Raw genomic sequence first — 13,002 nt, 5'->3', positions numbered from 1 at the left:
TTTTATTATATTAAAGATACTAGTAACTGACAATACATTTTTAGGATTTTTTAATGTTTTTCAACTGAACAAATTTATACTGTATATATGTTTCTGTAACTTTTAAACAACAAGCCATTATGTTTTTAAGATTCATCCATGAGTTACTTTTTATTGATATGTTAATACTGCTATGAATATTTCTGTACATCTCTCCTGGTACACATGTCAAGAGTTTACCCAGAAGTGAAATTACTGAATAATAGACTCTGTGCATCTTCATTTTTTTTAAAGTCACATTTCCTAGTAAAGACAGTAGTCCTAATACATGTGTCTACTTTTATTTCCTTTTAAAATTTCACTAAAGCTTTTAAGGCAAAAATCCACAGCGATGGGGAAAAGAGAAGACGAGACAGTATCAATAAAATTTTTAAATCGGGAAAGTAGATGGATGCATGGTAAATTACTTGGTAGAACTGAGAAAGCCAAACCTAAGATAGGGTGAGGGGTCAGACCAACTTAATGTGTACTGCAGAATCTTCAAAAGACTCCATAATAGGTATCTCTGGAAGATGGGATAAAAAGAGCTAGCTGAAAGATGGTGAATTGATTGAAAGTGTTTTAAAAAGCAGTGAAATTCTCAAATCACCTTCTCTATACTAACCCATGAGTAATTATCCCTCACACCCAGCAGAATTATTCTCCAGAGAAGCTAAAACAGAACTTGACTGAGGAAAAGTAGATACAGTTGAGAACACAGATACTGTAAAGAAATAGGAAGATTAATTGAATGTGTGCCTTTTAAATATTGAGAGATCCACCTTATTCACTTTTTAGAACACTGGAAGCCAGGCCTTTGCTTTCTATACAAGATTTTGGAAGAGTCTTCTCTGGGGGATCTGACCAGTCTGTAGAAAGATGTAAAGAAAATGACATTGCACCTTCCCCAATATATGGCCCACCTAGGTCATGCTACAGGGAAGTTCACAGTTGACAAGCTCACCAGGACTTTAGTCATAGACCTTTAAAAATGAACATTTAATCAAGGAGACATTTGAGAAAAGAAATCTCTAATATGAAAGAGCAAAATAAATGGATGAAATTATTTTATATATATGTGGGAGGGATAAAACCTCAAAAATAAAAATAGAACTGTACCTATCATTAATATTTTCAGAGATGTAAGAGAATATATGTTTTTCTGGAACAAAAACGATGCCGTGAAAATTAAACAGAACCAGAAACAGCTCTTAGAAATTAAAAATATGATGGAAGAAGTGAAATACTTAATAAAAGAGTTGGATGATAAAAGAACACCCCAGAAAACATTAAAAATACAAAGAAAAGATAAGGAAATTAGAGGAGTGGTCCAGGAGTTATGACATTTGAGAAACAGAAGTTCAGAATGTGAAAATGGAAAACAGAAGACAGGAAATCAATCATAAGGCAGGTAAGTCACAAGAAAATCCCCCAAATTGAAAGCTGATTATTTTCTACGTTGAACAGGCTCACCAAGTGCTTAGTAGAGTGAGTGAAAATGGGACAACACTCAGGCACAAAGTGAAATTTCATGTATGTGGGGAAAAAGAAAGAATTTTCTAAATTGCTGTGATTTGGGGGGATAGGGTGAGATGGCAAGGACAGGTGACATCCATATCACAGCCATAATGGGTTTACATTTCTCAACAGCGTCCTGGAAGTTAGATGATCAAAGAGCATTGCCTTCCAAATATGAACAAGATTATTGCTTATTTTTCTAATTTTGAATTCTAGCCTATCCAAACTATCAACTGAATATTGGGATAGACTACAGATGTTTTCCTGGTATACACATCTCAAAAATTTTATTTCACAGGAAGAGAATCTGGAACACAGCTTGGTGACCCGTCTTAAAATGTGGTGGTCTTGAACCATCCTTTCTTTTGCATTTCCTTCCCCTATTTCCTATTTTGGGCAAGATCTTCTATCCTAAAAACTTGACTCCTACCCTATCCTCCTCCCCCAAAAAGCCCCCCCCCATACACCTTTAAACCATGAAAAAGCTGTAAACACTCCATTTCTCGTTCCTAGTATCCTGTGTCAAGACCATTCCTTGATGTGATTCATACTAATACACTTGTATTTGGATGGATCAACCCTACTTTAATCTCTAATCTTAGGGTAGAGAGAAGCAGAAGCAATGAGGGGAGCCTTCCATGTAGAGATAGGGTCTGGAGGCCAAGGAAGGGAAGATGAATGTATAATCCAAGTCACTCAGGAACTTTTATGCAGGTGCAAGAAACATATGTCAAAGTGGCCACAAGATTGTTAAATAGGAGATGAACTATTGAACTCCATGTTTACTGCTAGAAACCAAAGCTTTGTGTGAAATCTTGAACTTATGGGGGTGGGGTGGGGTAGGAAAGCTTGTACCTATCTGTTCTTTCCCTGATCCCTTCCCCCTCATTTCTGAACTGCAGGAGACTGAGCCCCCTTGGTCTTTAGTGACTACGTCTCTGGGGGGTGTTTATGTGGCTGATTTTGCTGTGCCGGGTACTTCCTTTCCCATTTGCTATTGTTTTGTAACACACATGCTGACCCTTTCCCCTTCTCTTTTTACCCTGGGAAAGTCCAATGAATAAATAAAAAGTTATTGGTAAAAAAAAATTATTTCATAAACATCCTAAGAAGCTGTTGGAGGACCAAATGTGCATCTAAAACTTAGTTTAAAAAACACACACACACACCTTAAAATGGATTTAAAAAATGAGGGAAAATAATACCAAATACCTTTTTCGGAGTCGTATATCTCCCTAAACCAGTGTATATAAGATTGCTGTAGACCTCATTTTCATCAATAATTATTTTTCTCTAAAAATTTGACGAGACTTATTGTAAACCTATCTAAGCCTGACAGATCTTTTTTTCTTCTTTATGGGAAAATTTTAAAAGAGCAATTTAATTCCTTTAATTATAATAATATATACAATATAGTGGTATAAATATAATGTAATATAGTATATATAATAGTATCATGTAATGTATATATTATATAATACTATAATTTCTTTATAATACTATACATATTTATATTTTGAATCGTTTCAATGAATTATTTGTTTCTAGGGTGTTTTCTTTTGTCTGTTACCAAGATTTTTTTCACTAATATATTTAATCTATTTGTATTGGTTTTGTCTCCTCTTCTTTTTTTTTTCATTTTGGTCATTGAACATGAAATATTTATTCAAACACACCAATAACTAGAAAATTGCAAATTCAAATGACAATGTGATGAAATATTCTTCCCTCCAAATGTCTTCTCTTCATTTTGTATGTTGTAGGTCACACCAAAATGGCTGTTTTCCTCTGCACTTAGAGACTCTAAGAAACTTTATATATATGCAGTGTGTATGTATGCATATGTAACTCTTACTACAGATACAATTTATGTTTACTGTTGAAAATCTGAACATGCAGATATGCAAAAAGGAGACAGTAACCTTCAATAATCCCTTCATTTAAGAATTGCCACTATTCACATTCATTTTAGATTGGGTTCCCTGAAAAACAGACTTGAAGACAGATAATTCAGTGCCGTTTATTGGGGAGTGCTCTTGGGTAACCACCTGTGAGTGAGTGAAGGCAGCAGGGCTGGATGTGTGGGTGGGTGGGGTGGGGGGTGGGGGAGGAACTTAGTCTGCTATGCAAAAGCAGCAAAGTCCTTGGCCAATCCTCTGAGGAAGTCTGAAACTGGAATAGCCCTTCAGAGTTGTACCTCACTCAGACAAGGGGGTTGGGTCTTTGTTCGAACCCTCATTGTCCAGTGATAGGATGCAGGCTGCCCCTGGAGAGAGAGTGTAACCTTGACCTTCAGCCTGGGACAATTTATTGGCCCAGCTGTGAGCTGACATTGTCAGCAATCAACAGTCGGGACAGCCTGGACAGTGAGTGCCTTGTGCCTTGGTGTGCCTTGGTGTGCCAGGGTTCGGGTGGAGGTGGCTCTGGTAGGAGATGACTCTTGTCAGTACACCACGGTATCCACTAAAATCCACCTCTTGCACTGCTTGGGTCAACTTGCTTAATATAATAAATTTACTTCAGCTGGGAACAGCTCCTCTAGGATTCTGATTGGTCTCTTTTTCTGAGGAAAAATAGGTTAGTGGGATGAACTTTTAGCCCCAGGAGGGCAGCTATCCTTGGGGTCACAAATGAGAATTTACAATCTCTCTCTTCTGTTTCTCATTCTAGATTTGCCTTGCCTTAGGGGCTCTCCCTGAGAAGCCAAGGACTCTGGCTCACACTGTGGTGGCTGTACTTACCCACTTTCTTCTGAAATTTGGCAGAGAAATACTAAAAGATGCTCCAGTGGATGAATCTGGGTACCAAACATATTTCTTCCTGCTCCCACGGTGTAAGAGCAACCCTATCTTTTGTTACCGTGGGTTAGTTATTCCTGCCGGGATGGTAACTTCTTTCCTTGCCTATTGGCCTCTTGGGAAATAGGATTTCCTAACTCATAGAGGCCAGAGTTGGAGTGGGAAGTGGTGGCAATAGGGCAACTTTTACCTTTACTCTTTATTTCTCAGACCCATATATTCTGCCCATTGAAGACAGAGCACCCTATGATGGTTCTTAGTAAGTAGACCTTGTATCCTGGAGGCTGATGCCTCACTCTTGCAGTGTATACCCATTTTTATTCCTTAGGCGAATTTCTGAATTTAGATTTGCTGACCAAATGGCCACAGTAAAATCAGCTTACAAAGATGAGAGTGAGTGTTCCTTCCTACATCTATCTAGGCCATGGCGAACATACCCTGGGCTGTCTACAAATGCTCTTCTCCTATTCCATTCCAGATCGTTTGCCCTGCCTGGCAATTAGCACCCCTAAGTTAGTGCTTCCAAGGAACCTTGCCCTAGTATGGAGGAATGGATTCTGTCATGGAATTGTCCTGGCAAACAGCTTGTAAAATGAAGGATATAATTGTAGTTGGTGAATACAGAGTGAAGTATCAGTAAATACCGCACTATTCCATGATAGTTAAAATCTCCACTTGGGAATAATACATTATATATTTCAAGAAGAAAGCAGTCTGTTCTAAAAGAGGTCAGTTTGGCCAACCTGAAAATGGGAATACAAACTTCGCAGAAGACTGTTCTGACTTAGCCTAATGAATGATTAACTGGCTGAAATATCATTAAGGTTATGACTGTGTTGTATATCAAGCTTGTTTAGGGCAAATAAAACAGCACTTAGAGGATTGTGCTGAAATAAGCAGATTGCAGCAAATGCTGTTTGGCCTTTGCAATAAAATGTTTTCCTTAGCCTTTTTTTTTACTCTTGTAAGAGATAGCAAAAAAATTGATGATGGCTTTCTGTTTAATTGGGATGTATGGGGGTAACATGGAGGAAAGAGGTTTTTGGATGGAGAAAGAGGAATAGGTACAATAAATAGGGATCATCCGTGAGGACTCAGCTGTCCTTTGATCCCCCTCTCCTTGTTCGGTGGTAGGAAGAGTGCATAATGATCCTCCCTCAGGACAACATAATTAGGATGTATGTCTGTGGGCCAACAAAGATGGCACAGGTGATGTCTACACTGTGACCTCCATTGATCTGTTGGAAACAGCCACACGGGAAGGCCTGAAGTGCCCTTTGCTCAGAGACGGGTGGTGAGCTCATTGGGCTCCTTCTGCTGTGATAGCACTGTAGTGAGAGAGCAGGGACTTTGAAGCCAGACCCGAGTTCATATTCTGGCTGTGCCACCTGCAAGCTGTGTGACTTTGAGTAAGTAACCTAACTTCCTCTGCCTTGTTTTCTGGTCTGAAAAATGGGGATAAAATTATCTACTAAATGAGATTGTTGTAAGAATAAAATGAGTTAGTGTATGGAAAAGGTCTAGCACGTAGTTACTGCTCAATAAATGTTCGCCTCCTTCCCTCTACCCTGCTAGAAGGCCTTGCTAAACTGCAGGGAATTGTCCTCTGGTGATTCTATAGAAAAGTCCTCTTTAGGCATGAAATCACCTGCCAATTGTGCCCAGGACACAGGCTTCGTGGCTCTTGGGGGCCAACTAAGGTGCAGGGCTCTGCAGAAAGATGTTTCACCATACCTATGACAGGACGGATGCCAGGGTCTCTTCCCTGGCCATGGCAGAGTTCTTTCCCTGAAGAGTTGGAATAACCCCATTCTCATGTGGAGTATATCCCAGGTTTTGAAGAGGCTCCAAACTAGAGGGACAAGGAAAGCCTAAGGCTGAGCAGAGAACCAACCTTACCCTAGATCTGGGCTTCTGATGAAAGCACTGCTAGCCTCACCTTCTCTAAATCTCCTTTGAAATGCTTACTCTCCATGGTAGACTTGGAGCAGACTGCTTTACCTGAGGGATGCTTTTTGCAAGTCTTCCCCAGGGTCTCTTTCAAAGCTTGATTGATCCCTAGCTTCTGCTAATAAACCTCTGGTGTGGCAACCTGCAGGGATCTTTGCCCTCCCAAATTGCTCCTGGATATTGATTCAACCCATCAGGACACAGATGGTAAATCAGAATGAGAGCCTTTGCCCTTACTCCCAGATCTAGAAACAATTTGATGAACTACGAGTAAGCAGTATTTATAACATATAAAATGTCAGCTCTCCCTTTGCCCCTCTCGGCCTGTGGCATGCCACATACAATTTGTCTTTGTTCCAACTGTGAGAGGACGTAATCTTGTCATTCTGGCCTGTTGCAATTAAGTGTTCTCAAAGCATATGATCAATGAGGAAGAGGAGGAGGACTGATAATAGACTAATCTTTCAAGGTCTTGCTTAAGCAATCATAGATAATATAGGAGAGGAAATTCTGGAAACCATCATTTTATGTATGTATGTATGCACCCCACAACATATTTAAAAAATTTTTAATTCCAGTGTAGTTAACATACAGAGTTACATTAGGTTCAGTATTAGTATAGTATGGTGATTCAGCAGTTCTGTATATTACTCAGTGCTCATCGAAATCAATGTATCTTAATCCCCTTCACCTATTTGACTCATCCCTCATACCACACTCCTTTCGTAACCATCTGCTTGTCTTTCTACAGTTGAGTCTGTTTTTTTGGTTTGTCTCTTTTTCCCCTTTGTTCATTTTGTTTCTTAAATTCTACATATGAGTGAACTCATATGGTATTTGTCTTTCTCTGACTGGCTTATTTTGCTTAGCATTATACTCTAGATCCATCCATGTTTTTGCAAATGGCAAGATTTCATTCTTTTTATGGTTGAATAAGATTCCATTATATATATATATATATATATATATATATATATATATATATATATATATCTCACATCAAAATAAAAAGCTTCTGCACAGCAAAGGAAAACAAAAAACTAAACTAAAAGACAACCTACTGAATAGGAGAAAATATTTGCAAATGACATATCCAATAAAGGAGAAGTAATCAAAATACCTAAAAACCTTATAAAACTCAACATCCAAAAAGCAAATAGTCCAATTAAAAAATGAGCAAGAGACATGAACAAACATATCTCCAAAGAAGAGCTACAGACTGCCAACAGATACATGAGAAGATGCTCTCAACATCACTCATCATCAGGGAAATGCAAATTATCACCTTACACCTGTCAGAATGGCTAAAATAAAAAAACTCAAGAAACAAGTGTTGGTGAGGATGTGGAGAAAAAGGAACCCTTGTTCACTGCTGGGAGCACAAACCAGTACAGCCACTGTGGAAGACAGTATGGAGGCTCCTCAAAAGGTTAAAAATAGAACTACCCTAGGATCCAGGAATTTGCACTACTGGGTATGTACCCAAAGAATACAAAAACACTAATTTGAAGGGATACATGCACCCTGATGTTTATTGCATCATTATTTACAATAGCCAAACTATGGAAGCAGCCCAACTGTCCATCAATAGATTAATAAATGAATGGAAGCCATCATTATTATCCTACTTCTGTCCCTATTGAAATTCAATCTTAAAGCCCCCAGGTTTTTACTTTTCTCTTTCATACACAGACAGAATATGTTGTACTTTTGTTGAGGTGAAAAATCCAAATAATTAGAACAAAGTTTTCAATGAGTTTGCTCTTCAAGCTTCTAGGATTCTCTCTAATAAAAGTGTCAGTTTAATCACTGAATCATTTTTTACATGGCTTTGTGTGGCTTTAATCTCGGGGTTGTAAGCAGTTAGAAGAGAGCAATATTTTAGATCAGTGGTTCTCAAGCTTTAGAGTACATCAGAATAACCTGGAGGGCTAATACAAAACTCATCTTGCCCATCCTGACCCTCAGCACTTCAGGCATGGTGCCTGAGCATCTGCATTTTTAACAGATGTTGCTGATGCTGATGCTGCTGACCCAGAACCCGGCTTTGAAAATTACTGATTTACATAATAAACACCTGAGCATTTGGAACTGTTAGAAAGCAGAACTATTTTGTAATGAAAAGTATAGCAGATTTGATGGGGGGAGTCTTGGGTTCAAGTGGCAAAATGCAGACTACAAGTGGTGAAGCAACTGAGTTTTCAAGACTCAGTTTCATCATAAAATCAGGAATGAAAATAATGCCTGTGTCACAGAATTGCGGGTAAGATGAGATAAGATCATGTGTGTGAAAGAGCTTGGTAAATGGCAAAGTACAATCTAAGTTTAACTCGTTCTGGATGTGCTTTCAGTAGTCAGTTTTTTCTTCTTAAGATTTTAACTTCTGGGATAGAAATCTTTCATCATTATCATCATCATGAAAATAGTAACAATAACCATGTCTCCCAGTCTCCCACTTGTGTACTTTTTGTGCTAGGCACTTAACACATTTTGTTTACATCTTTCAAAAGCCCCATAAAATCTATTTTATCATATAAATGTTTGCTTTCCTAAAAGGAATAGAGTCAGAATTTACATTATTTTTTGAAGATGGAGGAAGAGGCTACGATGTAAGCAATGCATGCAGTCTCTAAAAGCTCAAAAGGGCAGAGAAACGGCCTTTAGAAGGAATGCAGCGGTGCTAACACATCTTAGACTTCGGATCTCCTGAACTGTAAGATAATAAGTTTTAAGTGGATGCATTTCTGGTAATTTCTTACACCAGCAATAGGAGGCTAACACAATTAAAATTTTCAATGAAAAATTTAGAAGATTGGGTACAGAAGCGATGTTTACATTTTTCATTGTCCAGGCAGCGCATGTGAAAATCAGTTCACACTAGCAGTGTCTAGGTACCATCTCTTCTTATTCAGGTTCAGGAACAATTTTCTTGTATATTTCATTGTCAAATGTGCTCCTCCTCCCTAATTTCATAATTTCCACTGAGAGAAAAAAAGAGCAACTCTGTTATACTCACAATGTTGTGGCTCTTTAGAACCTGTTGGTGTGAAAATAGTATCTTCTTGTTTTTGCAGTTCCCTAATACCATTTATTTATGTTGGTTATATTATTAGTTCTGACGATGCCACATCCATTGTGCTGCTTATGAATACTGGCTGCCAGTGAGCTGATGGTCATCAGGTGATGATCATCATAAATGCAAGTCTTAGAATAGGCAGAAGAAAAATATGAACGATAATTTCTGGTCATGTTAAATTTACCTTTCAGAATTTTATAACACAAAATAGAACAACATACCTTACAACTATGCTTTTCTTCAAGTCTTTAGGCCATAATCACTGCATTCCTGGGATCTCATTCAATGTTGGCTCGCTCCTGCCTTCTATACAGCCACTAGCACGTAAGTAAGAAGAATGCTCTGACTTGTACATTATGTCCCTCAAACAGCAGATGGACAGACTCAGGAAAGCGCAGATTTACCACATTGGTCAGAAGCAGGAGAGGCCATTGACTGAAGTGGCCCACTGATATTGTAGAATGACAGTCTAGAAAGACCTTACAGGAGATAGGCATAGCACTCTGAGAAAACCATGTGATGCTGGCTGGTGTGGAGCTTTGCAGAGATAGTTAGGTAAATAAGGTGTTTGAAGAACATGTATAGGTTGGAGAACATGTTATGGTTAAATGGGTTTGCTAAGTTACATTCCCTGCCTGAAACCCTACCCCTTTAGCAAGCTAGATCTTGAAACAGGCCACATAACCAGACACTTTTACCTAGGATTTCCAACTTACACTGGATTATATTGGGTTCGAAAGGTAAGGAAAAGAAACAAATTTCCAGCATTCACTGCTTTTTATTAGATTTACTTCACCCACTTAAGGGGTGTGGACTGATGTCTATGACCCTCCAGTCGGGTATTTGACTGAGTTGAGTTAGAGGTGGAACAAGAGGCTAAAAGTGTCATTTTAGAGGTGTTCCTTCATTTGGAAAGACAAGAGTAAAAAATTGATTCCTCCCAACAGCCTCAATCAAAGAACTCTATTGTCTGAATTTCATGGGGATCTGATGCTACTCTTGTGGCTTCTGACTTCAGGCATTGTGAATTGCTTCAATTCAGTTCTTTCAAAAGTTTCAGCTTTTCTTGGAGAACCATTACCCATTTACCCTGTTTCCTGCTTGCGTGGGCATTAAATACCCTTCATTATATATATCTGCAAATATTCCTTGGTCTGACAAAGTATCAGTTCACATGCTTACTCATTTGATTTTTAATTGGCTTTATTTTGGCCTCTGGCGATTTCTCTTTCTTAAGAGTTCAAACATACATTTGTTGAAGCACATTTGCTTTATTTTATGCATTTATAAAGATCTATACATCATACCAATACTTTATAAATAGTTTTAATCTTCATCATTCATAACTATAAAACCAGTAAGTATTTAAATAAATAAATAAATGACGGGAAAACTTTCAAGTTCCCTAGTCAGCTACCTCTAGGTCTGCACACATACTGTTCCTTCTGCCTGAAATGTTCTTCTCCCTTTTCACTTGGCTAAACCAGATATCATACTCTGAAGGAAGCCAACTGTGAACCCTCAAGTTTGAATTAAGTACCTCTACTTCCCACCCTCAATGCACAGACCGGAGATCATTGTCCCTTGTGTGTAGCTTCCATTGGACTAGAAGCTCTGTGAGGCCAGGCCTTTTAGTTTACCCCTGCTTGGGTTGAGAATGAAATGTTTGTGAGTGAATGAAGGAACATCTTTGGTTGACTTTTGTTTGCTTATTTATTTTTAAGTGCAAATCCTTTCTCCTCCATAAGACCGTTGGCCTCTAGCCTTTATGACTTTAGCTTTGTAGCAATATGGTACAATTCCCACCGGGAGTAATGCCACCAATGGTTATCAATTTATTAATGAAAGTCTGGTAGCTAACTTATTTTTCACAGCAGGAAACAAGTATTTTTTCCTAAGATACTGTTTTATTCAGCTTGTTTTTTCATGTTAAATTTTAGCTCTTGTCCAGCTGAGAATGTCTAAAAACACTATATTGATTTTTGTTTCCTTTCAGTGGAATTACCTTCCTGTTTCTTTATAAAAATATCAATTTTATGTCAGGTGGAAAATTATGGAAATCTGTTCTTTCACTCAGTATTTGTTGAGTACCTTCAAAGTACAAGGAAGATGCAGAGATGCTGGTAGGTTAGGAGGGCTGTGTGATTCAAGGTGTCTTAGGGCACAGGAGAATCAAATATGTTTGAAGGCCAAGGGGATGGAGCTAGAATAGAAAAAGGAGAAACAGAGGTTTCAAGAAAGAGGAAATAACGTAGGACATAATCGTCCCTTTATCACCCAAGAAATCTGTAACTTATTCTAACAGACTCAGTAGAGCACTCTTAGAAACTACTCCTATTGGCTTGTGTGAATGAGGGGAGAGAGAGGGGGAGAGAGAGAGCATGAGCACATGTGAGCAGAGCAAGCAGTTGTAGCTGAAGCAGTCATTAACCATGTTTTATGCCTTTCTTCCTTGGGTTATGCAGATCAGTGAGACCAGAGAATTCCTGAATTTCAGAGAGCTGATTGGTAAAAGGAGAAGCTTATTTCTTACAGTAATATGCTAGACAGACATACAGGAATATGTCAGATAAAGCCTAAAACACTCCTATTGGGTAAGGGGAAACAGTGATATGAAGTGAAATATGGCTTTAAAAGTAATCAATGTTGGGGATATTAAGGTTGAAAGCTATTGTGGCAGTCTGCATTTATTGCTTTCCCCCCTGCTGTCCCCCACTGTCTGGCCATGCAATCTTGTCCCTTACATGGTGATTTAGAAAGAAGAATCCTAAAAAGTGCCATTGAGATTGCTGTTAGATGATTGAGAAAGTCAACTTAGTTCCTGTATATTTTACACACACACACACACACACACACACACACACACTTAAAATAAGGCAAGCCAGAGCGAAATCATGCATATAATTCGTCAGATTTCTTTTGGTTTCAAATAATTATTTAGATTCCATTCATACCTTTTGTGCATATTTATTTTGAGGAAGTGGTTTGTGAACAGGAAACATAGTTTTTGTTTGTTTGCCAAGGCTGAACATAGCTTAAAATCAGAGAATATTCTCTGCAAGTTCAAAGAGTTTCTGTGAATTTAATGTCATGTGCCTTAAAAATAAAAAATCATATTGTGACACTTGCATATATCAAACATAGGAATCCCGGTTTGCTGAGAAGGCAGCACAGTTAATAGCAAGAATGTGAGTTGAAGAGAATTGTCATACAGCTTTCGTTTTCTGCAAAATGGAATGCTGTCTCCATGGATGGAATATTGAGTATCAATCAGAGCCTTCAGATGATCAGTTATTGTTTGGAGGACATCTTGATGAAATGATCACTGAACAAAGAGCAGTAACCAAGAATTAATTCTCTATTGATTATTTCCGTTTTGTTTTTCTTTAGCTAGTAAAAATATTTTAAAAAGCAGTTTGGGTGGCTCAGTCTGTTAAGTGTTCGACTTCAGCTCAGGTTGTGATCTCACGGTTCATGAGTGAGTTTAAGCCCCACGTTGGGCTCTGTGCTGACAGCTCAGAGCCTAGAGCCTGCTTCAGATTCTGTGTCATCTCTCTGCCCCTTCTTGGCTCATGCTGTCTCTTCTCTCTCTCTCACAAATAAATAAACATTAGAATAAAAAAATTTAGGGGCTCCTGGGTG

At 38.4% G+C, this 13,002-nt stretch overlaps 1 long non-coding RNA gene across 1 annotated transcript in view; it reads left to right on the top strand.

Moving 5' to 3' along the window:
* LOC111560155 overlaps nucleotides 1-13,002 on the top strand; it is a 70,218-nt gene that overhangs the window by 12,298 nt on the left and 44,918 nt on the right. The window contains exons 2-5 of the long non-coding RNA XR_006596829.1: nucleotides 1,157-1,429; nucleotides 4,207-4,369; nucleotides 8,841-8,997; nucleotides 9,606-9,684. This is a non-coding gene — a long non-coding RNA (uncharacterized LOC111560155). The remainder of the gene's footprint in view (nucleotides 1-1,156; nucleotides 1,430-4,206; nucleotides 4,370-8,840; nucleotides 8,998-9,605; nucleotides 9,685-13,002) is intronic.

This window comes from Felis catus, chromosome B1 (genome assembly GCF_018350175.1).
Source record: "Felis catus isolate Fca126 chromosome B1, F.catus_Fca126_mat1.0, whole genome shotgun sequence".
In the NCBI taxonomy this organism is placed as follows: domain Eukaryota; kingdom Metazoa; phylum Chordata; class Mammalia; order Carnivora; family Felidae; genus Felis; species Felis catus.
This window is presented reverse-complemented; position numbering and strand designations above follow the sequence as displayed.